Here is a 26,598-nt window from a genome sequence, read left to right on the forward strand (position 1 = left end):
GAAATACAAATTTCACGAAGATTAGAACTTCTCACAGCTAATTTTTGTTTGTCACCAAACAACGGATGACGAGCGTGAGCACAGCGCGCTCCCCTCCCTCCCCCCCGCCCCCCCCCCCCCAAAAAAATTCTTGAAGCACACTCAGGGATAGGATAGGATTGGGATAGGAAAGGATGGGAAGTCCCAATCAACAGTGGACGCGCAAGATATGTCTCGGCGTGGGGAATTGTCTCCGTCACGATCCTCACAAAAATGTTTGCTCGTTGATACCCCTTGGCTCCAGACTGAGGCTTCCCTTGATTATCAATGTCACGCAACTCAAACGTTCGTCTCCTTTCAACCTGTTTGGCTTGGTTGAATACATAACTCAATTTTTTAAACCGAAGCTTTCTTTGCCTCTTCCTTCGAATTTCCCGCTGCGGCTGCTGCTGTGGGCTGCTGTCGCGCACACGGCGTCGGGTGGTGGTTCAGAACGTGTATATAGATGAGAGGCGCGAGTAAGAAAGGAAAGGCGTCGGGAGTAGCGCGTTTTCTCCCCACCGCGTCGAATGAGCGCAATACCTTTTGGAGCTCCCTGGCCATAGCCATCTTTGCCGTTTAACAGCCGTAATTATCCGTGACTCCCCTCAGAACCATAGCAGAAACTGCAGAGTTTCCCATTCTACTAACATGCGAGGCCAGAGGGGACGCAGATAGAACTGTAGAGAGGAGAAGAAAGCGAGAAGAGGCAGTTCCCATACAAGACAGTGGGGAGGTGACGTGAGAAGGCAAGGAAACCCAACTAATATGGGCTTCCTGCAATGGCCAGGCGGCGCAGCGATCGGCACAGCCGTCAGCGCCACCGTGGCGGACACCGAGGCGGAAACCAGGAGGCGGACACTGCTGAGGAGGCATGCTTTTGCGGCGCTCGTTTGATACCTGTCGGACGTTCTAAATTGCGGTTTTAAGGCAATCGAAAACATCGAGGCCCATTTTGGACCACTGACGCTTGAGAAAGGGCGTCCAATTTACGACTACAACCATGTATATCGTGCGAAAGAAGTAAACAGCAGGGACATCACATCGAGGTGCTTAAATTATGGTGTATTAGGTGCCAAAACCACGATCTGATTAGGAGGAATGCCATGGTGGGGGACTGCGGTATAATTTTGACCACCTGGGGTTCTTTAACGTGGCCCTAAATTTAATTACACGGGTGTTTTGGTATTTCGACCCCATCGAAATTCGGGCGCCATGGCTGGGATTTAATCCCGCGACCTCGTGTTTAGCAGCCCAACGCCATAACCACTAAGCAACCACCGCAGGTCGCAATGTATTTGTCACAACAGAGCAAGCATGCCTACGACGTCGAACTCAAAGTGACTGAACAGATCATTGCTTTATGCCACTTAAGTGAGCAAATACGGTCGTGGACATCTTTGAACTGTCATTTGTCGCTTCATTACATGGAGCTTGCCTTGCACCTCACAATTGCAGAGGTTTTGGCGAATTGGCAGGTAAGTGCTTTTTTCTCCGTTGACAAAGTACCTCGAGCATATTCTGGTATTGCTCGGGCTCGGATGTGAGAGGGCATTACCGTTGAAGCATCATAGAGAGCACTCAGCTGAGACTAAACGTGAAGACTGAACAAGTATGCGCTAGCGTGTGCGAGAGAAATGCTAATTTTCGAATACTCAACGTGTGCTGCAGTGTGCTCCAACCTTAGTTCTGTTGTACTAGGCGCGACAAAATATCGGCACGAATGAGCTCGGTTCCAGCATTCGCGTCTTGATCTTGGAACAGAAAGAAACACAGCGCGTACAAAGCTCCAGCACGGAGCGCTTACGAAGCTATATTTGACACGTAGCAACAAATGCGCGTTTGTTTTCGAGTAAGATGAGCTAAACAACTATCTAAACTGATTTACAAGAGCGGGCATCAGTTCAGGGGTTTTTATGCAGTTGACGCTTTCTTGTGTTTTTACGGATGCCGCTGCTGGTTCTTTTTCATTTTTTTCGTGTTTTTGCATTTACGTCTTAGTTCGTTTAAGAGAAATTCACAACACCGACACGAACAGCGACGATCCACTTCAGCCGCCGGGTTGCTTCCCCCGGTTTAGAAGGGAAGAGGCACAATTTGATGCCGACATCCCCTTCGCGGTTGTTATAATCCCTAAGGGAGCAGTATCTGCGCTTGTTCTTTTTGTTCACACTTCTCATGGAGCTGCCAAGAGGCCGTGGTGAATCCATTGGAAAATTGGAAAGCAGACTTTCAGGCGTGCCTGAATGTACCATGGACAATGGTGAAATTACGGTGAGGGCGTACCCGCGGGTGATCACAGCCGCTGCTAGGTGGCACGTTATGTACAGGCAAACTTCATTGCAGGGTGCCTATACGACAGCGGTTTTGGGTACACAGGATAAGCTTAATTGCAAAGTACGGTACAGTACCTTGCTGCTATTTCTGAAAAATAAACGCCATGCAAGTATGTCAAGTGGGCAACTGACGCAGGGCACGCAGAAGCTATATATATATATATATGTATATGTATATATATATATAATATATATATATATATATATATATATATATATATATATATATGCGGACCACCGGGTCCAGGAAACACTACAGAAGCGGTCAACCGTCAAATTAACACTTCAGTGCCCGCCGCGTTAGATTTGCGGCTATGGCATTGCTAGAGGTCGTGGATTTGATCCCAATCGCGGCAGCCACATTTCGACGAAGCAATGACGCCGCCCACCTAGCCGCCCGAGCAGCTAGTAACCGGGAGGTGGGCTTGCCCGACGGGATTGACTGACATGAAGGTATCCACACCTATAACGAAATGACCGTTTATTACCGCGAATCCAGGCGAATATATCCATCCCCGCACGAGACACTGACAAAAATACAGGCCACTAACCTCAGGAGAGTAGAGACTAGATCTCTACTTAGTCCAAGAAGGCTAGCTGCAATGACCGGTGGTGAATATCCACCAAACTGCAAACATTGTAGCTATCCCCTGGCGGACCAAGGTCACATCTTGTGGGGATGCCATAAGAACCCTCCCCCGAGAGAACTCTGTAGGCGAGCTCCCTCACATGACGAGTGGGAGAAAAAGACAAAAACTTCCAACCCGCAAGACCAGATACGGTTGGCGGAATGGGCTGATAGCATCGCGGCAAAGCTGACGTCACGCTAGCCCACACCGCTGGGAAAGAACAATCCACAGACTTGACAGTAAAAGTTTTCTCTCTCTCTCTCTCTCTGTCTCTCGACGGAAGCGAAATAGAAAACGCACGTGCACTTAATTTTGGGACACGTCAAAGCTCATCACGGTGTCAAAATTAATCCTGAGTCTGCCACTATGGCGTGCCTCATAATCCAAGTGTGGTTTTGCCACATACAGCCCCATATGCAATTCAAATTTAATACTTCTGCCACAATGCGATGTGCCATGTGAGGCAATGACAACGCTGAACCCTCTCAGAGGTTATGAAATATTGTAGCTAAGTGACGCAGCTGTTACACTTTTGAAGCATCAGCTCACCAGGGAGACGATGATGAAGGGGGATGAGCTCTGGCAGGGGCAAGTCCAGATCCGTAGGTAGGATGACAACGAGAAATACCATTCGAACCACTAGGTTTATTAAATTCGCATTTACTTTCTGTGTACACTCTACAAATATTTAAATGCAAACCGATGTCATGCCCGTCGTTGACGGCCTGCCTGACCGGCATGGTCTCCCATGGTGAAGTGGCGCTTTGTGCTGCTGTCTCTTTGCTCTCTCTCTCAAAAACTATCCAAGCCATTCCTTAAGTGAGTTTGAAGGGACCCGCGGACCGGCGGGAGACGCAGTCGAAATAACCCACGAATGGATTATTTCGGTCAATCAGGCAGGCCGACAACATCCAATAAGAGCCAAAGTTTAGCAGGCCAAAAATGGTCGCGAAAACACTCCGCATACAAAATCAATTCAACCATAATAGATCAAGTTTTCAGGCCCGATACAGCCGAGCGTGGGAAGAGGGCGCGACACGCGCACGTAGTGACATCAGGTGTGGCGGTGGCGGCGGGGCTGCAGCACATGCCCGAGGCGCCGTCGCTGTCTTTTTCTGCACAAAGGCTTCTCCTGCATCGAGAAGCCCACAACAATTCGCGGAAAGAAAGAAAAGGGGCCCGCGGTAAACTCTCTTCGCGACAATATGGTGCGCAGCAACGCTTCAAGCAAACATTTCTCCCTGTGTGTTCTGTGTACTACGCAGACAAACATCAGTGGTGCACGCAAGGTAACATTTAACATCAATTCACCACTCTCGTGTTAGCCTAAACGTTGAAGAAATTAAGCTCTAGCCGTCAACATCACCGCTAATTATTGTCAATCAAAGCGTCCAGCACGGAAAGCTTCGCTTACATCGATTCCCATAGTGCGTAGGAACAGCATAATTTTTTCGACATGATATCATAAATTGCGTTTTCCAAAGATCTGCGAGCAATAATTCGGCGTTTTGTGTTTATTTGGCGTCCTTGTTCTATTCAAACAATATTTGCTGGAGTCCGTGAAAGCACTATTATCTAGATAACGTTCCCAGCATTCCTGTGTAAAAGTCCACTTCTGTCAAAGCCACCACTGTCGAACCTGAATGCTAAATGTGCAGTGAAATTATCCAGAGCAGAGAATGTGCGGGCAAAAATTTAGTATACCCTCTTTTTTTCTTAGAGTAAGTGCCTGTAGCCACTGTGTAATGAATAGAATGGGACATCGCACTTCGAGTTCATCTTGCTGACACAACACGTTTGCCTAGTACCTATTTTGGTGTCTTTTTAAATCGGGTTAAATCGTCGAACACAGACAATATACGTATAGTGTGAAACACAAGCAGCACTGCATGCAACTACACTACGACGGTTGCCCAGATTAAGTATTATTATTTGAAAGTTCGTTTCTCCTCCTTTAGATGCTGAGCAGGACACATTTAAAGAGGCGCTCGCTTTTAACATTCAATTACACGTAAGAGACAACTATATCTGCTTTTGTATGTAGTGACTGACAGTATTTTTCTGTAGAAGGACTTGTCATTGGGCTGACAGGTGTTACTGACATAACGCAGGGCGAAGGGGCATGAACAGCGCTGGGAACAGTGCTGTTCAGAAGCACAGGAACAGGGCCTGTGATGTGTTCAGTGTCTCTTCTTTAACATTGCGCCTTCGCGCTACATTATGTCGGTTGACAGCACTAAGTTCACCGGACCTGTGCGAATATTGAGGGCAGGTACCGCTTCATTCAGCATTGACAATAGATAATATAAGCTTACGTGTTCATGATTTTTTTTGTGCCGCGGAGGGCTTGCGATCAGCTGGAGATGTAATAAACACATGGTAAATATGTTACAGCACCGTACACGAGAATACCACTGAGACAGCGGTAAAAAAATACACGCCAGAAATCAGTCAGAGAGCAGCGCGACCAGCCCCTCCTGCCGCTGCCGCAGTGGCGATATTCCTCACTACATAACGATGATAATAGTTGTGATTATGATGGTGTTATCGCAGAGTCGCATACGTTAGTGCATGAGGCTACAGCTATTTCCGTTCTCTAGGTTGACTGTAGGTATTCTCTGGTTTATGCCTCAAAGCCGGGCTAACATGAAGCGAAGGTATTTGGCCCAATGCCTCTACCTTCGTACCCGCCCAACGTTGAAGCGTGCACATTACTGCAGGCATTCTATGAGTTGGGGTCGTGGTCTCGAACTTTCGCGTAACAGCCAGGGTCGCTCTCTGCCTACGCCACCGGTGCGTCTCGCTATGGGGAGCTGGCCTACGGTACCGGCTAGTTCCTACGGGGGCTTAGCGGGCTCACGGGTCTCAAGAAGGCCCGCTAAGCGAGCCTTCTTGAGGAGCGTTGCTTCTTTAGTGGTTAATATCAGGTGAAGAGGTTGGAGGAACGGGACCGCATGTTTATTTACGTGGGAAAGGAAAAAAAGGGATGCTCTAGCTGACTGGCGGGATCGCGGAGCGCAGTCCAGCGTTCTCGCAGCATGCGCTACATGTCAGAGCAGACTACATCGTTCTCTGCGATCACGCTAGAGGAGGCAGAAAGGTCCACTTAAATCCACCTTGTCCTCCATAGATGCCCATGCCAGGAAAACGAGCAGTCGCACCGTCCTCCAGCCAGAGTGCCAGTAGTTGCCGAAGGCTCCGCGTTGAAGGCATGGATGTGAAAAATCATTTCGAACATTTGCTAACTGATCGCGAAGTCAGAAGTAGCTTCAGGCACACAAGGCTCACTTCCCTAGAGAAAGCAATACACGCTCGTTTATAATAGCTTTCACGTTTCGCTCAACTGATACGTCTTAGCTCATGGAAGGGCTTTGCAATTAGCCGGTTCGCATGCCAGTCGGCTGGGGTGGCAAGCAGCGGCCGTAACGAAGCGGCGTAGAAGGCACTTTCCCTGGAGTCTTGGTCCGAGCGTGGAGATCTGAGGCCAATTGGCATGAATAAACCCCGTAGCCATCAAACGTATCTCACCTTGGTGTCGCCGCTGGTCTGTCTAATTGGGCGTACTGGTAGCTTCACAAAGCTGAAGCGATTCCTGGCAGGAAATTAGGAGTCGAAGTTCGCTGCCCCCGCTGGCCGATAGTAAAAGCGTCTGCTTGCTGTTGGGCAGTCGCGCTGCTAGGCATTGATATCTTTAGGCGCACTTCTGGAATCCATAAAGCCGCAGAATTTACTACTCAGTTCTTGCATATATGGAACAGATTATCAACTGTTACTTAAAGTACATAAGCATTCAATACTGTATAATTCGTCTGATAAACAGTGACGTCAGTGTAAAACGTGCGCCTGTGTGCCAAAGTAAACTCCGAGGGATACGCTTACTTTAGTGCATCTTCTCGATTTACTTATTTTCTGATGATTTTCTAATCTTCTGATGCATTTTCGAAAACACCATACAGGGCTATTCCTCGTAACCGTCCAATCAAGGTGCGTCGTCTATCTTGGACTCGGTATAAGTTGGCTGTTATTTCACACTACTGGGTGCGCGTTCAGGATTGAAAGCAGAATATTCGCAGGCTACGCCTCGGGGTTATGAGCGCAGTCTATTCACTACGTGTTAACGTTCAGCACCAAAGCCTTAACACAAGGCTATGGCAGCACTTGTACTGTGAAATTCCTGACGTTGAAGCGATTCTGTACGGCAGCGTTCCACGATGGTTTTCGTGTGGCAGAAACCGCAACATGTGGCGTTGCGGATCAGCGAAAGGAGGCGCAGGCACATTGCACAGAGCTCAGCCTTGGAAGCATGCAGCTCCATGAGGGGAGCATACAAGCACTTAGTTCGGACAACAACCGCTCAATGGACTTTGTCTTTCCTTGGAGCGGCAGCGGCTCGGGCATAGTGAGGAGACTGAAAATAACTGGTTGTACCGAAGCGGAGAGATATCATTATTCGACACTACTGCGTGCAACCGGCTCGGCGGGAGGCATCTGGTGTCGCCCTACACTTGTCGCACGCGCTGCACAAGGGCCCATAGGTGCTCTCCTGGAGCCTCGCGTGGCAGAGTGAGTCGGTAAACTGGGGATCTATGAACAGTTCCCTGTACACTGTAGATATACTCGGAGGTTTTGCTTCTGAGTGGGCAAAGCCATGGGGTATGCTTGGAAGGATATTCGAACTACTGAGGGCAACGAAGTTGGGCTGGTCATTTAGTGAGCAGGGTATTATGGAGTTATCAGGGAGCGACTTTCCGTATGGGGGAGGGTGCGGACATCCTCGACTTTGATGCTGTCAGGTTGTGGCAGCAGTGGCTTTGTTTTTCTTTCTGCTCTTCTAAGGCGGCACTGCGAGTCGACAAGGGTAATGGACGCGGTTCGCGTCTGCTCCGGGGAATCGATGTCCTGTGTCCAAAAATTTGGTCTACACCGGGGGAACCGGTTGGACTGCATCCGTGAAGTTACCAGGAACCCGTGAGCTCCATTCATATCCAGGCGGGTCAATTTTTAGCAGTTTACGGGACGTCATTCTGCGACCACGCGAATACCGTCGACGCGGTCACCATGGTCACACGAGGCTACGACTCAGACAGCATGCGAGAAATGGAGCTTCCGACCACGGAGACGCCAGTTTTATAAATATTCGGATTATACCATCAAGAAAAAGGTAGAACAATGGGAGCGAGGAACCTCCAAACGCGCCCATTCTTAACAGCAAGGACGCAATAGCTACATTGGTGGCAGTGGTCGCCCCGTCATCGCTTCGGCGCTTAGCTTCGATGCTGGAAACCACATGTTATTCACATATTCGGCGCGAAGGACGCTGTGGTCACCACCAATCCAAAGGAAACTCTCAAGCTTGCCCACTCTCGGCGCAGCAACCAGATTGGGGAGTCCATGTACGCTGCTGCCGGAATTCCTCGGCTGTCGCAGGCGCTCGCTCTTTGGCTGGCCTGAGATTACAATGTATTTATTAATGGCCCCAAGAACGCTCAACTCATTTGTCAAGGTCTCGCGATCGGACAGCTCCAACTCGGACGACACACCCGTGCTGTTCAAGCGTACCTCAAGTCGTCCGACAATACAAGCCGTGTTGTTATTCAAGTATACCCTACAGCCATTGAAGCGTATATTACTAAGGCTGCAGAGGTAGTAGTAGCGCCTACCGCTACAACCTAGAACTAGTGCTGCTAGGCGAACACCCACGTTGTATTTCGTGGAGCTGCTGGATTTCCCTTCGACATCCTGGAACTCCACAGTCGGACGCTACCACCAGCTATTGCAATGGAAATAGGACAGACCAATGTAGCCACGACCACGTTCGAGGGCCGGAAGGTTCCGTTCACCGCTGAATAGTGGTGAGAAGCTGTACTGGTTCACCTCTTCTGCAAGGCGACTCCGGCCTGTCCCCGCTGCGGCATGATTGGACATCGCGCCGAGTTTGCCCTAATCCGCAGGCCGGTCGATGCCAGGCTTGAGGCGAGACGAATCCAGAACAGGACCACTAGTGTCAATCCAAGTGCCTCATTTGTGGGGGCTTTCATCCCACGAGGTTCATGCATTGTACACAAAAGTACAGGAGAGACGGTGCTCGAACTGAAGCCGGGCTGAATCCAGTGAGTGTAAAAGCTAACCAGCAGCATCACTCCAGGAACGCTGCAAGGAGCGAAGCCCCTGACCTGCAAGCTCGGAAGCGGGAGGGCACTCGTTCGCCTCAAGCACATCCGAGTGCCTCGGGAAGGCGGTCGTCCAGCAGACAAGCATGATGGGACCGAGTCAGAACCCAGACCTGCGAACAAAATGAGCAGCAACAAAGTCAGCTGAGTAGATGTGGTTGCCTTCGCTCCCCTAGCGTAGGCTGATGAGAAACCTAGGGCTGAGAACAAAAGGTTCAAGCTAGAAATGCAAAAAGCTTATACCTCAGAGAAGGATCAAGAAAACTCGAGAACACAGCAAGCACCCTCCACGCAGGATATGGGGGTGGGACAAACCTCCCCAGCCGCCGTCAGGTAATAATAATAATATTTGGGGTTTTACGTGCCAAAACCACTTTCTGATTATGAGGCACGCCGTAGTGGAGGACTCCGGAAATTTTGACCACCTGGGGTTCTTTAACGTGCACCTAAATCTAAGCACACGGGTGTTTTGGCATTTCGCCCCCATCGAAATGCGGCCGCCGTGGCCGGCATTCGATCCCGCGACCTCGTGCTCAGCAGCCCAACACCAGCCGTCAGGTAGTGCGACTAAGTTACCCCCTCGTATGTCAGAAATCGGGCGAGGAACGTGGGGCGACGAGGTGGCGTTGGCAGCTGCACCGTCGGAAAATAATTGTACGGAGCGCGTAGTCGCGGGCCCAATTACAAAGACATTCAGTGTATCGATGGAAAATACGGAAAAGCGAATGCAGGAGGAAATCGCGAAAATGGAATCTCGCATGAGACTAAGACTGGAGGCTTGCGGAGAAAGAATTGAAGTGCCGGTAAGCAAAAAAAAGAAAAGAAATTGAACGGGAGAGTGGACAATAAATACAATATAATCGGCGCTTCTGTTAACACTCCAAGTTTACAGATTCCGTAAGTTACTGGAGTTCACTGGATCCTCGCGCACTAAAATACCCAGATTGACCGGACTAACCGCTTCCATTTTGTAACATGGCATGTCCAACTAAGTTCACAATATTAAAATGGAATGCGGGGGTTTCAATCTTAAGAGGGAGTCCTTGCAACAGTATATCGGCTCTCTAGATGACAGGTTCGATGCAACGCGTTACACGCCGCTAATGTGGCAGCTAAACTCGGGTCGTGCAGTACGCATCAAACAAACACTTCGACCCACATACGTGCACATAAAGACAGTACGCCTTCAACATTAGACCTCGAACTCAATACCGAATTAGAACATGTGTTTATTCGTATTCTCCGTAACACTTTTCTAGTAAAGGGGCGTACTTACCTAATATATAGAACAGCCTGAAACACAAAAAACAGCCTTTGAAGAATCTTTCAGAATGCAGCACAGGCTGCCAAATCCGCGCCTCTCATTATGGCTGGAGATAATGATGCTATACTGAAGGCACTGGGGAGTGGGAATGGCGCTGGTGAAAGAGAAGACGACGACGAGAAGTGCTGGCGTCCCCTTTTCGATATAGCGCTGACCTGTTTAAACCTACCCCTACAACCTAGAACTAGTGCTGCTAGGCGAACATCTACGCTGTATTTGGTGGAGCTGCTGGGTTTCCCTTCGACATCCTGGAACTCCTCAGTCGGACGCTACCACCAGCTATTGCAATGGATGGACCGGGACCGTCCCAGGCTGCTGCTCACGTGGCCCCGGCCATCGTCTGCTCTGGCGTCAGCCGGCAGCGCAATCTGGCTATATTTAGCGGCACAGACGACCACGACGGGGAAAACTGGATCGCCGAATATGACCGTGTAAGCGCCTGTAATAAGTGGGACGACCGCGCCAAGCTCACAAATGTCATCTTTTACTTGACTTATGTTGCAAACCTATGGTTCCGCAATCATGAAGCCGATTTTACCACCTGGTCGGCTTTCACGACAGCTTTGGCTGAGGTCTTCAACCGCCCCGCCGTTCGCCGGCTTCGCGCTGAGCCGCGCTTGCGTGGTCGAGCTCAACGCCTGGACGAGACCTTCACCAGTTATATTGAAGACGTGCTCTCGCTCTGCAAGCGCGTCAACTCATCTATGGACGAAGCTGAAAATGTCAAGCACGTCATTAAAGGCATCGACGACCATGCCTTCCAGATGCTCATCGCGAAGCGTTCCCGGACGATTGCCGAGGTCATGCAGCTTTCTCAGCCCTACAACGAGCTGCGCAAGCCGCGTGCATCAACACACGCTGCTCAGCAGGACACCGCGGATCTATCGCCGTTGGATTCCTGCCGCGACGCTGCCAACATCTCTGCTTTAATGCCGGGCATAAATCTGTTCATCGGTCAGGAAGTCACACGCCAAATCTCTCTGGCGAATAGCACAGCCGAGCCGTCGACAACCTTGGCTCCTTCGCATCGTCACGTCATTCAGACGCAAGTTGCCGCGGCGTTGCCATCTGCCCCTCTTCCGCAGGCTGCAGCTGGACCGCTAACTTACGCTGACGTTGTCGCCCGGCCGTACGCTCCTCCGGCTCCTGATGCCTACCGGCCCACGCGCACCTTCCGTTTGCCGCAGACACCCTCGCGTCCGATTGTTGTCCCTAACTCGGCCGCTGGAGCCCCTGTCGTCAACCCGTGGCGAAGAACCGATAAGCGGCCAATATGCTATTCCTGCCATTTTCCGGGCCACGTAGCACGATCCTGCCACGGTCGCAGCCCCCGTTTACCTGACAGTGGGGGCGCCTCAAGCTACAGGCCTGCTCGACTTCCACGTCAGGACCCATCTAACCTTCCTCCGGACTCCTCTTGCAGTCGCCTCCCCCCTCGATTCACGCCGGTCGCCTTTCCCACGTCGCCCATCCATTTCCCCGATGGCTCGCCGACCCCGCCCAGCCCGAGAGGAAAACTAGCAGTTGCAGTTCCAGAGGCAACAACTGCGTTTCCGTTAAAGATTTCAAGGCCTCATCTGCCCCGGCGAACGAAGTTGAACTGTCTGTAGACGGCGTCACCGTATACGCACTTATCGACACCGAAGCCGCCGTTTCTATTATTAGTGAGCTTTGCCGCAATTTGAACAAAGTGACCATTCTCCTTACCTCTCTTTCTCTGCGTACGGCAACCTCGCATCGCATTCAGCCTTCCGCGTCGTGCGCAGCCCGGGTCGTCATTCAAAGCGTTATCTTATCGAATTTGTCGTCCTGCCGCGTTCCTCGCACGACATTATTCTTGGATGGAATTTCCTATCTGTCAATCAAGCTCTTATCGAAGCACGGCACTGACGTTATCAGTGCCGTGCTTTGACCCTGACGATCATTATTCTCCGGAAGTTATTGCCGCCTCTGACGTCAATATCGCACCTTTCCCCGCCGCTCTGGTTCCTCTGTTATGTAACTAACCTGCGAACACATTTTTTCTGTTCACGCCGTTGGGCGCTTGTCCGCGCCGCCGGAGCTTTCTGCATCCGTTTGCTGTCGTCACTTTTTGCGACGGTTCTGCTGTCCTTTACATGTGCAATCCGTCCGCCTGCCCATCATCCCTACTCCGCGGCGAGTGCCTGGGTACCTCTGAAGCTTTCGATTGCGTTCGCCCGGCCACCATGTTTACGCCGTCAATTCCAATTTGTGCCGTGACTTCTCCCGTCGCGACCAATGCCCCTGTAGACGCCTTCGCTCGTGCCGTCGATGCAGAACTCACACCTGCGCAGCACACAGAAATCAAGCTCCTCCAACGTTTTCGTTCCTCTCCTCCACCTCCTCCTTCTCCTCGTCATCATCATCATCATGCTGGTTACGCCCACTGCGGGGCAAAGGCCTCTGCCATACTTTTCCAACTCCCCCAGTCATGTACTAATTGTGGCCATGTTGTGCCTGCAAACTTCTTAATCTCATCCGCCCACCTAACTTTCTGCCGTCCCCTGTTAAGCTTCCCTTCCCTTGGAATCTAGTTCGGAACCCTTAATGACTATCGGTTGTCTTCCTTCTTCATTACATGTCCTGCCCATTTTTTTTCTTGATTTCAACTAAGATGTCATTAACTCACGTTTGTTCCCTTACCAAATCCGCTCTGTTCTTATCCCTTAACGTTATACCCATCATTCTTTTTTCCATACCTCGTTAGGTCGTCCTCAATTTAAGTAGAGCACTTTTCGTAGGCCTCCGGGTTCCTGCCCCGTACGTGAGTACTGGTAAGACACAGCTGTTATGCACGTTTCTCTTGAGGGATAATGCCAACCTGCTGTTCACGATCTGAGAATGCCTGCCAAACGCACTCCAGCCAATTCTTGTTCTTCTGATTATTTCAGTCTCATGATCCGGATCCGTGGTCACTGCCTGCCCTAAGTAGATGTATTCTCTTACCCATTACAGAGTGGTGCAGCGGTGGCGTAGAGGTAGAACACCCGGCTCGCGTGCAAGAGGTCCGTGGTTCGAATCCCGGTGCCGGCAATTTTCCACCAGATTAAAAAAAAATCCGCGTGTTGATAAAAATTGCACAAACAGGCCTGGAGTGTGGCCTGATCCCGGTGACCAGAACCGGCAACGCACTCCCTCACCAGAGCAGGATTGGCCACCCTGGTGCAGTACTTGGCCACAACCTCCTATGAACACAACAATCAAACCCCGGCCCTCAGTCCCCAGCAGCTCCGAAGCAACTGACCGCGGCGGCGGTCAGACCTGCGACGCAGCAGAGGGTGCTAAGAATCGCTGGCTCCGGACAGGCCGCCATTGGAATATGAACCTGGCAACGTTTAACGCTAGAACGTTATCTAGTGAGGCGAGTCTAGCAGTGTTGTTGGAGGAATTAGAGGGTAGTAAATGGGATATAATAGGGCTCAGTGAGGTTAGGAGGACAAAACAAGCATATACAGTGCTACCGGGGCTTAGCGGAGAGAAGAGAACTAGGAGTCGGATTCCTGGTTAATAAGAATATAGCTGGTAACATACAGGAATTCTATAGCATTAACGAGAGGGTGGCAGGTCTTGTCGTGAAACTTAATAAGAGGTACAAAATGAAGATTGTACAGGTCTACGCCCCTACATCCAGTCATGATGACCAGGAAGTCGAAAGCTTCTATGAAGACGTGGAATCGGCGATGGGCAGAGTGAAAACTAAATACACTATACTAATGGGCGACTTTAATGCCAAGGTAGGCAAGAAGCAGGCTGGAGACAAGGCAGTGGGTGAATATGGCATAGGCATTAGGAATAGCAGGGGAGAGTTATTAGTAGAGTTTGCGGAACAGAATAATATGAGGATAATGAATACCTTCTTCCGCAAGCGGGATAGCCGAAAGTGGACGTGGAGGAGCCCGAACGGCGAGACTAGAAATGAAATAGACTTCATACTCTGCGCTAACCCTGGCATCATACAAGATGTGGACGTGCTCGGCAAGGTGCGCTGCAGTGACCACAGGATGGTAAGAACTCGAATTAGCCTAGACCTGAGGAGGGAATGGAAGAAACTGGTACATAAGAAGCCGACCAATGAGTTAGCTGTAAGAGGGAAAATAGAGGAATTCCAGATCAAGCTACAGAACAGGTATTCAGCTTTAACTCAGGAAGAGCACCTTAGTGTTGAAGCAATAAACGACAATCTTGTGGACATCATTAAGGAGTGTGCAATGGAAGTCGGTGGTAACTCCGTTAGGCAGGATATGAGCAAACTATCGCAGGAGACGAAAAATCTGATCAAGAAACGCCAATGTATGAAAGCATCTAACCCTACAGCTAGAATAGAACTTGCAGAACTTTCTAAGTTAATTAACAAGCGTAAGACAGCCGACATAAGGAAGTATAATATGGATAGAATGAACATGCTCTCAGGAACGGAGGAAGCCTAAAAACAGTGAAGAAGAAACTAGGAATTGGCAAGAATCAGATGTATGCGTTAAGAGACAAATCCGGCAATATCATTACTAATATGGATGAGATAGTTCAAGTGGCTGAGGAGTTCTACAAAGATTTATACAGTACCAGTGGCATCCACGACGATAATGGAAGAGAAAATAGTCTAGAGGAATTCGAAATCCAGAAGGTAACGCCGGAAGAAGTAAAGAAAGCCTTAGGAGATATGCAAAGGGGGAAGGCAGCTGGGGAGGATCAAGTAACAGCAGATTTGTTGAAGGATGGTGGACAGATTGTTCTAGAGAAACTGGCCACCCTGTATACGCAATGCCTCATGACCTCGAGCGTACCGGAATCTTGGAAGAACGCTAACATAATCCTAATCCATAAGAAAGGGGACGCCAAAGACTTGAAAAATTATAGACCGATCAGCTTACTGTCCGTTGCCTACAAAGTATTTACTAAGGTAATTGCAAATAGAATCAGGAACACCTTAGACTTCTGTCAACCAAAGGACCAGGCAGGATTCCGTAAAGGCTACTCAACAATAGACCATATTCACACTATCAATCAAGTGATAGAGAAATGTGCAGAATATAACCAACCCTTATATATAGCTTTCATTGATTACGAGAAAGCGTTTGATTCAGTCGAAACCTCAGCAGTCATGGAGGCATTACGGAATCAGGGTGTAGATGAGCCATATGTAAAAATACTGGAAGATATCTATAGCGGTTCCACAGCCACCGTAGTCCTCCATAAAGCAAGCAACAAAATCCCAATAAAGAAAGGCGTTAGGCAGGGAGATACGATATCTCCAATGCTATTCACAGCGTGTTTACAGGAGGTATTCAGAGACCTGGATTGGGCAGAATTGGGGATAAAAGTTAATGGAGAATACCTCAGTAACTTGCGATTCGCTGATGATATTGCCTTGCTTAGTAACTCAGGGGACCAATTGCAATGCATGCTCACTGACCTGGAGAGGCAAAGCAGAAGAGTGGGTCTAAAAATTAATATGCAGAAAACTAAAGTAATGCTTAACAGTCTCGGGAGAGAACAGCAATTTACAATAGGCAGCGAGGCACTGGAAGTCGTAAGGGAATACATCTACTTAGGGCAGGTAGTGACGGCGGATCCGGATCATGAGACGGAAATAATCAGAAGAATAAGACTGGGCTGGGGTGCGTTTGGCAGGCATTCCCAAATCATGAACAGCAGGTTGCCATTATCCCTCAAGAGAAAAGTATATAATAGCTGTGTCTTACCAGTACTCACCTACGGGGCAGAAACCTGGAGGCTTACTAAAAGGGTTCTACTCAAATTGAGGACGACACAACGAGCTATGGAAAGAAGAATGATAGGTGTAACGTTAAGGGATAAGAAAAGAGCAGATTGGGTGAGGGAACAAACGCGAGTTAATGACATCTTAGTTGAAATCAAGAAAAAGAAATGGGCATGGGCAGGACATGTAATGAGGAGGGAAGATAACCGATGGTCATTAAGGGTTACGGACTGGATCCCAAGGGAAGGGAAGCGTAGCAGGGGGCGGCAGAAAGTTAGGTAGGCGGATGAGATTAAGAAGTTTGCAGGGACGGCATGGCCACAATTAGTACATGACCGGGGTTGTTGGAGAAGTATGGGAGAGGCCTTTGCCCTGCAGTGGGCGTAACCAGGCTGATGATGATGATGATGACCCATTACAGTGCCTCGTTAACTATCGTAAACTGATATTCTCTTCGGACACTGTTAAACATTACTTTAGTTTTCTGCAGATTAAATTTTAGACCCACCCGTGTGCTTTGCTTCTCCAGGTCACTGAGCATGCATTGCAATTGGTCCCCTGAGTTACTAAGCAAAGGCGATACCATCAGCGAATCGCAAGTTACTAAGGTATTCTCTATTAACTTTCATCCCCAATTCTTCCCAATCCAGGTCTCTGAATACCTTCTGTAAACACGCTGTGAATAGCATTGGAGAGATCGTATCTCCCTGTCTGACGCCTTTCTTTATTGGGATTTTAATGCTTTCTTTATGGAGCACTACGTTGGCTGTGGAGCCGCTATTTTTACATACGGCTCCTCTACACCCTGAATCCGTAATGCATCCATGACTGATGAGGTTTCGACTGAATGAAACGCTTTCTCGTTATCTATGGAAGCTATATATGATGGTTGTTTACATTCCGCACATTTCTATATCACCTGATTGATAGCGTGAATCTGGTCTGTTGTTGAGTAGCCTTTATGGAATCCTGCCTTGTCATTTGGTTGACAGAAGTCTAAGGTGTTCTTGATTCTATTTGTTACTACCTTAGTAAACACATTATAGGCAACGGACAGTAAGCTGATTGGTCTATAATTTTTCAAGTCTTTGGCGTCCCATTTCTTAGGGATTAGGATTATGTTAGCGCTCTTCCAAGATTCCAATACGCTGGAAGTCTTGAGGCATTGTGTATAGAGGGTGGCCAGTTCTTCTAGAACGATCTGTCCACTATCTTTCAACAAATCTGCTGTTACCTGGTCCTCCCCAGCATCCTTCCCCCTTTGTTTACTTCTTCCAGCGGTACTTGCGGAATTTCCAATTCCTCTTCACTATTCTCTCTTCCATTATCGTCGTGGATGCCACTGGTACTGTACAAATCTCTCGGCAACTCCTCTGCCACTAGAACTATCTCATCCATATTAGTAATGATATTGCCGGCTTTCTCTGTTAACGCATACATCTGATTGTTACCTATTCCTAGTTTATTCTTCACTGCTTTCAGGCTTCCTCCGTTCCTGAGAGCATGTTCAATTCTGTTCATATTATACTTCCTTATGTCAGCTGTCTTACGCTTGCTGATTAACTTGAAAGCTTCTGCCAGTTTTATTCTAGCTGTATTGCTACAGGCTTTCATACATTGGTATTTCTTGATCAGATCTTTCTTCTCCTGCGATAGCTTACTGGCACGCTATCTAACGGAGTTACCACCGACTTCTATTGCACACTCCTTAATGATGCCCATAAGAACGTCGTTCATATCTTAAACACTTAGGTCCTCTTCCTGAGTTAAAGCCGAATACCCTGTTCCGTAGCTTGATCAGGAATTCCTTTATTTTCCCTCTTACCGCTAACTAATTGATCGGCTTCTTATGCACCAGTTTCTTCCGTTCCCTCCTCAAGTCTAGGCTGATTCGAGTTCTTACCATCCTATGGTCACTGCAGCGCACTTTGCCGAGCACGTCCACATCTTTTATGATGCTAGGGTTAGCGCAGAACATAAAGTCTATTTAATTTCTAGTCTCGCCATTCGGGTTCCTCCACGTCAACTTTCGGCTATACCGCTTGCGGAAGAAGGTATTCATTATCCGCATATTATTTTGTTCTGCAAACTCTACTAATAACTCTCCCCTGCTATTCCTAGAGCCTATGCCATATTGCCCCACTGACTTGTCTCCAGCCTGCTTCTTGCCTACCCTGCTATTGAAGTCGCCCATCAGTATACTGTATGTTGTTTTGTTTTTACCCATCGGCGATTCCACGCCTTCATAAAAGCTTTCGACTTCGTTGTCATCATGACTGGATGTAGGGTCGTAGTCCTATACGACCTTCAATTTGTACGCCTTATTAAGTTTCACTATAAGACCTGCCACCCTCTGGTTAATGCTATAGAATTCCTGCATGTTACCAGCTATATCCTTATTAACCAGGAATCCGACTCCTAGTTATCGTCTCTCCGCTAAGCCCCGGTAGCACAGGACGTGCCCGCTTTTTAGCACTGTATATGCTTCTTTTGTCCTCCCAACCTCACTGAGCCCTATTATATCCCATTTACTGCCCTTTAACTCCTCCAATAGCACTGCTAGACTGGCCTCACTAGATAACGTTCTAGCGTGAAACGTTGCCAGGTTCAGATTACAATCGTGGCCTATCCATTCCTCATTTGATATTGACCAACCATCCTTGAGCCAAGCGTCCGCAGTCGTTCACCGTAGACACCGGTCAGCAAACACCGTTGCGTCAGTGTCCGTATGGTGTGTCGGCCGCTGAGCGCCGTATCATCGGCGACCACGTTGACGACAAGCTCGAGCGTGGCATCATCCAGCCCTCTAACAGTCCCTGGGCATCTCCGGTTGTCCTGGTAAAAAAAAATGGTTCCATTCGGTTGCATCATCCAGCCCTCTAACAGCCCCTGGTAATCTCCGGTGGTCCTGGTTAAAACAAGATTGTTCCATTCGGTTCTGCGTCGACTATCGCCGCCTTAACCGAGTAACGCGCAAAGATGTCTATCCTCTGCCGCGCACCGACGATGTCCTGGACTGTCTGCAGGGAGCGGAATGTTTTTCCTTGCTGGATCTGTGCACCGGATACTGGCAAGTGCCACTGGCACAGGCTGATCGCCAAAAGACAGCCTTTGCAACCCCTAATGGGCAATATTAATTTACCGTCATGCCGTTCGGCATGTGCAACGCGCCTGCCACTTTTGAGCGCATGATGGACACCGTTCTTCGAGGGCTGAAGTAGAAAACGTGCCTCTGTTATCTAAATGACATTGTGTTTTTTACCACCTACTTTGCGTCGCACCTCAGCCGCCTTGAGCAAGTTCTCGCGTGCCTTTGCACTGCAGGCCTGTAACTAAATCTGAAGAAATGCCACTTCGGCGCTCGCACGCTTACTATTCTTGGCCATGTAGTTTCAAAAGACGGTATCCTCCCGGACGCCACGAAACTTACCGCTGTATCCGAGTTTCCTAAACCAACCACCATGAAAGAGCTTCGCAGCTTCATCGGCCTGTGCTGATATTTCCGACGCTTAATCCTTAACTTTGCCTCTATTATCGCCTCCTTGACGCAGCTTCTCACCGACAGTTCTGACCTATGAGCCTGGTTCCCGGTGTGCGACGACGCATTCCAAGAACGACGCGTTCTCACCTGTCCTCCCGTACTGCGACACTTCGATCCCTATGCTCCAACTGAGATCCATACGGACGCTAGTGGTGTCGGGCTTGGCGTTTTTCTTGTACAACGCAAGGATGCCTTCGAAGAGTACGTCGTCCCGTATGCCAGCCGCACCCTTACCAAAGCCGCAGTGAACTACTTGGTTACTGAGAAGGAATGTCTGGCCATTATTTGGGCTATCGGAAAATTTCGTCTTTATGTGTACGGGCGTCCATTTCACGTCGTGACCGATCATCATGCCCTATGCTGGTTATCTTCACTAAAAGATCCAACTGGTCGACTCGCCCGTTGGGCACTGCGCCTACTAGAGTACGACATCAGCGTTGTTTATCGCTCAGGCCGAAAGCATTGAGACGCAGACGCTCTATCCCGGTCACCCCTGCCCTCCGGTCCTGTCCACTCGTCTATTTCCACCTATGGAGCCTTCGCCTTTTACATTTCCGACATGCCATCAGAGCAGCGCAAAGACCTATCGATCTCTTCGCTTATTGAATTCCTATCTAGCCAGTCGCCAGAGCCAATTTCTCGGACGCTCCGTCGTCAAGCCGCGCACTTCATTCGGGATAACCTGCTGTACCGCCGCAACTACAAGTCGAGCAGTCGCAAGTCGTTGCTTGTTAGACACCTGCGCTCCGACATCTGCGCCACGTTCTACGACGACCCACAATGCGGCCATGCTGGCGTATTCAAGGCATACTCTCACCTCCAGCTTCGGTAATACTGGCGCGGTACGTACCGTTTGGTTCGCCAGTATTTCCGGTCATGCCACATATGCCAACGACGCAAGACGCCAACTCGACGTGCCACAGGCCCCTTGCAACCTTTACCGTGCCCGACGCGCGCATTCGACCGCGTCGGTATTGACATATACGGTCCGCGTCCCATCACTCCTAGAGGCAACCACTGGGTTATTGTTGCTATCGACCACCTCACACGGTACGCTGAAACTTCATCCCTAGCAACTGCCACAGCAAAATACGTCGGCAGTTTTATCCTTCAAAACCTGATTTTACGCCATGGAGCACATCGAGAACTACTGAGCGACCGCGGTCGTGTTTTCCTCTCAGACGTCATTTCAGCCTTGCTAAAGGAGTGTCGCATCATTCACCGCACTACCACGGCATATCATCCTCAGACTAATGAAGTGACATAACGTTTCAACCGCATCCTTGGTGACATGTTGGCCTTGTATGTTTCATTTGACCACTCGAATTGGATCGCATTCAGGCTTTCGTCACCTACGCTTAATATACCGCCACGCAAAGCACCACTGGGTTCTCCCCTTTCTTTCTCCTTTACGGACACGAACCTTCATGCACTATAACCACGATTGGATCTTACCGGCCAGATGCTTCGCAGTACATTCTTCGCTCTAGAAACAGTCCACTGGACTGTTTCTAGAGCGGCTGCTTACGCCGAAGAATGTCGCCAGCTCGCTCGTTCGTTCACATCGCAGGACCAGAGGAGCTAAAAGCATCGCCACTATTCATCCAACACGGCTACGTGCTTTGCTCCTGGCTCGCTGGTCTGGTTGTGGGTGCCCTCTACTCTTCCAGGCCTTTCCTCCAAGCTGCTCTCCAAGTACGACGGTCCTTATCGAGTACTGAAACAAACATCCGCGGTCAACTACCTCATCGAGCCAATCGAAGCGCCTTCCGACCAGCGTCGTCGCGGCCAGGAAATTGTCCACGTCTCCCGGCTAAAGCAGTGCCATGGCTCCCCTGTGTTCTCCTGTCCTAAGGTCGCCAGAATGGCTACTCTTTTGGTGGGGAGTGATTGTGCTGAAGGCGCTGTGCAGTGTACATGGTGCTTGCTGGTGAAAAAGAAGACGACGAGCAGAAGTGCTGGCTTCCCCGTTTCGATATAGCGCCGTTCTCTGGGGTTATGACAACGAGAACAACGAGGGGGTGTCTTTCACGGAGAATCTGCAGTCACGGTGCTCGCTACTATATTGTATGTTTCTGGGGAGAGTACTCGGTGTGTGGTGAACTCTGATAGTTTCAGTAGCAGGGCGAGCACTCGCGCTGCTCTGAAACTGGAATTTGGATCTATTTATCGGGCAAGTAGTGTTCATCTTGGCAAAGTTCGATACAATGTTCCACTTACTGAGAGAACTGCGTCTTCCGCCTTCGGAAGGAGTATTAGCCCCACGCACTCAATCTTATTATTACGTAACATAAAATTGATGGGCCTTAAATGTTCAATGGGCGCACCTGCTAACACCGTCGTGCATCACAGTGACCACGAATCCAGCATTTTTTCTAGCTTGTCAGCTATGTGCGGAACTTCAAGTACTTCCTAGCAGTGGTGATGTATGTATTCCCAGGATTTTACCCTGAATACTGAAACCTATTTCCGGACGCTGGCTAAATGTGACTTCATAACGATAATCATTTGGATTTTTTTTGTAGATGTTAGTCTGGGCCGCCTTGTGAATAGTAGCACCTAGCTTTTGTAGATCTGCGTCGGCGAGGTCCAAGGAAGGTCCGCATTTGAGGATGACGGTCGTGGGCCTGGCCTATTCGGTAGTAGTGAACATCACATGCAATGATGTAGGTGCGGTGGCAATAGTTCACGGAAGGCATACTAGTGTCCGTATAGATCTATGGCGGTCACACCAGTCAACGGGCAACGCTTAGAGTTAGGGCACAGTTTCGTGCTTCACAGAAAAGCACAAATTTGCGGTGCAAGAAATCTTGAAACACGATGAAAACACTCGCGGAGCTCCCTTGGTGCCCTTGGACAGTGTGTGTTCTTTGTCTATGAACACACATGAACACTTAGTGAACAAATGAACACTTAGTGCCGACTACACAGCACAAGACGAGCGTTCTCGTTGCCAAAGAAGTGAACCGAAAGTAGCTTAGAGGGTGCAAAATATCGGGTAGGTTATGCGTACCGACTTGCACAGTTTACAATTTTTATGCAACGTACGTGTAGTTCTTTAAATTGTGCACAGGATCTCGCCGTACAGCACAGCAGTAGATTGTGTATACCAAAGCATCCTGTACTTCACGGCTATGACAAATGAGTTTAGTTATCTTACGTTGTCGGGCAAACCTGGAGTACCGGCCACCCGTTGCCTTCCCATCCAGTCCAATAAAAACCATATTCATTGTTTTCAGGAACAGTTACTCATCAAACGCACAAGTAACAAAAACTTTCTAGTTAACTGTTTCTTATAATGTATAAGGTACACCTCTATCTAGTGAAACACACCTTGCTCAGGCAGCGTGGGATACGCTAGTATGTGTTGGTTATAGCGGATAGTATATACTTTCTGAATTTGGATACAGTAGACGCAATTAAAAGGCTTCCCCTATATAGGAAAGTACTAGTATCTTGTTGTTAGTTACACCCATAGACCCGTACCTTAGAGCAAAGCTAAGCTGTTTCAAATCAATAGCTTTATCTGGCCATTCCACCCTGTTTGCGCTTTGTATGTATCGCGAAGCAACCCAACATGGATTAATGAGTATGTCACCTGGCATGCGCCGGGTGCTCGCTCCTCTCTCGCATGTCTGCCCTCTTGGATATAGTGGAGAGTAGTGGAGAGCTGTGCTACCTGTAAGGCGAAGCGAGGTATGCGTCATGCACTGAATGCTGTCTTGCATGATTACACTTACGGGCATAATGCAGACATACGCCGGATATATTGCCAGACGATTAGGCCCAGGGTGGCAGACGGTCTGCACATGCGCAGGCGTGGGCTTTATTTGCAGTCACCTCCTCACCGTCAATATTTTCCTCATAAATCCATCGCCGTCATTCTCAGGATCTCCATTCTGTTATCATTTTGTTGACGTCGCGTAAGTCTTCATCATACAGTCGTCCCCCTTCCAGCACTGTCACACTATATTGCACGCGCCGTCATAGTCACACGTCTATCCTGCCATTGGGACCATTTTAGCAAGGCCATTTCATCGTGGTCATGCACTCGTCGTCACGATATTTTGGCCCTCCAATAACCGCCTTGACGCATCGATGCTTTGAGGAGGCATGTGTTTGTTTATAGAATAAACCAGTTGCCTTCACCCAGAAAGTTCTCGTGCACGTGACGCCTCCGGGAGAAAGAATTAATGTTCCAGATCTACCGTCAAGTCCGTAAGTGTTGGCGCTGGCTAACACACCAAGGTTTATATCTAATAGATAAAAATAAATACCCTGGAAAGGTGGGAAAACAGCGCTGTGGTTGCCCATTTCGTAAGAGCACCGCATGCGTTATACCGAGGTATGGTTTCGTGCCCCACCTGCGGCCAATTCTTTTTTCATTGACTTTTTTTCGAGTACTTTATCATTTCTTTAATTTGATTAGTAGGTACAAGCAATTTCCCCTGTGTTGTCCTTACTGTCTGTTAGTTGGCTTCTTGTGATATGACTAATAGAAATCCGGTCCTCGTTTTCGTATGATGTATATGGTATACCCTTACCCAGTGGAACATATAACAGTGCGGAGGTGATATAGAATGCAATCGCCTACAAGTGTATTATACGGCGACATTGCAGTGTATTGTCGTCATAATGGCGTCATTATACTGTTGACGCCATTCTGTCATCATCAGTGAGTAAATAATGCTATTCTCTTTATGCCGTCTTTATTCCAACATCGTTATTACGTCACCATGGTCATGGTTATGCCATCATGAATTTGTAGTAGCGGTTCCAGTGTCAATACGCTACTCTCACCCCACCGTTGTCGCCAGACCATTGCCGTGTTTGTGTAGTCGACTTCCAGTCCTTCATCCAATCATGGTCGTTCCATCGTCATTTCTTTTAGTCATGACGGAGTGGCGCATGATACTGAAATATGTTTCCGCAAATCGAGAAAAGCATTAAAGGGTCCCGGAAACTATTTTGACGATTTCCTACAAATGTACTGAATCGTTAGAGTAGGTCCTTCTGACCAATGATTGACGCATCCGAGTGCTCCGCGTAAAGCTTGTAATTTATTATGTGGTTTTACAAATGCACATCGCTGCCAATCGCAGCACACTGCTCGGCGGAATTGTCAGCCGCCCCTACGCGTATGACGTAAATCTCCAAATTGACGTCATGGGGGCGAGCTATCCGATTGGCTGCCCAGGGTGCGTCATCAATAGTTTTTCCATCTTTATGGTGAACAAATGATGTTTGTAATAGTTGGAATGTTAGTTAATTTGTTTATATAAAAACAATGTAACAGAAAGACAATGCACAAGAACAATTCCTCACTATACTCGTCTGCTTGTGTTACAACGTTCTCCATTTTGATGAGAGCTGCGCGGTCAGTCTGTCTCAGCTTTTCGCGAGCACTATGATTCGACTTTGTTGCGTTGTGGACTGCAAGCGTAGCGACGGGCAATATGTCAAGCTGTGACATCGTGTCCTTCTGCAAGGCAGCAGACTAGCGGACTGGCTGCAGCACATGGGATTGCCTCTATCCGATCGGCGCCAGGATTTGCGCGTTCACGGTCGTCCATTTACACCGGGAGATCACTAACGCAATAGCGTTGCGCAAGTCCGGTATTAGGGTAAACGCAAGCGCAAAGGCCGTGTCCACTTGCGTGTCGTTTCACGGGATGAGCAGAACGGCAAATGTGAATGTCTGCACCGTGCAGCCACCTGGTGGCACAGACCTCAACCACACACAGTAGCAGTAACAAAACGCATTCTTCTTTGCTTCTGGTATAAATTTCTCGCAGGAGTGTAATCGTTAACACTTTTTTGTAAATGTTTAAAATGTTTTACACTTGGTTAGAGCAATATTCGCTTTCTGTTTGGCTGGTTAAGCTCTGCGCCAACGGGTGGCTGGACCGTGGAGGCCGATCAGGCAGCTCACGTACCTCTACGCTAAAAGCGCTTCTTGTTGGGCTAGTTGGTAGCTGTTCATTATAAAATATGAAGACGCCAAATAAACAGACACACAGAAGAGAAGAGAACGGGACAGGGGTCAGTTGCAAGTGGCGCCCTGTCCCGTTCTCTTCTCTTGTGTGTCTCTGTTTATTTGGCGTCTTCATATTTTATAATGAACTCTACGCTAAAGTTCCTTCATCAGTTTGAGTTTACGCCTGCACTGTTCCGTCGAAACGCCAGCTCACCTTTGGTTACCGGAATACCAGACACGTTAGGCACTGCAACAGAATGCTCGCAACGCACGGTGCCTCGATGGCTCTCGTTTGGGGTCGACTGCCATGAAGCTGGCGCAGAGTTTGGAGAGGCTCGCGCGCTCGCTTCTAGAGAAACGGAAGTCGATGACACGAAGTGCCGTCATGACGCAGAGCCAGTGAAGGCGGAGCTTAGCCCCGATCACTCGGCGAACGAGTTGAGCAGAAAATTCATGACTATGGAGGAGCGCAACTTGTAGTCGTCCGTAGCTCTCTTAATATGAGACGTTTCACACAAATTGTGGTGCGAATGATTAACTTTAGTGGTACCCTACGCGTCTACAAAATTTGTCCGAACCGTTTCAGGGGCCCTTTAAACGGAAGCTCAATAGAAAATGTCGCTTACATCAATTCGGACTGCACGTGGGAATGTGCCAATATCGGAGCATACGTGCCGCATGTGGGCTTCAGCCTGAACGTTAATTCAAAGTAATTTTGCGTGGATTTAATTACGTGCTCCATTTCCTTGTTTCATGTATGAGTGGCGCAAACGCTTGTCATTGCGGTGGTAAGGAAACGGACGTGCGAAGTAGGTTCGTGCCGTCTCTGCGGAGCCGCTGACGTGCCGTCATTCTGCTGACGCGCA

The 26,598-nt window shown here is 48.9% G+C and overlaps 1 protein-coding gene across 4 annotated transcripts in view; it reads left to right on the forward strand.

Annotated features, from left to right (window-relative positions):
- LOC142590620 (uncharacterized) overlaps positions 1 to 26,598 on the forward strand; it is a 328,406-nt gene that overhangs the window by 192,463 nt on the left and 109,345 nt on the right. The gene's annotated exons all lie outside the window — the stretch shown is intronic.

The sequence above is a fragment of the Dermacentor variabilis genome, chromosome 8 (assembly GCF_050947875.1).
Source record: "Dermacentor variabilis isolate Ectoservices chromosome 8, ASM5094787v1, whole genome shotgun sequence".
Lineage (NCBI taxonomy): Eukaryota > Metazoa > Arthropoda > Arachnida > Ixodida > Ixodidae > Dermacentor > Dermacentor variabilis.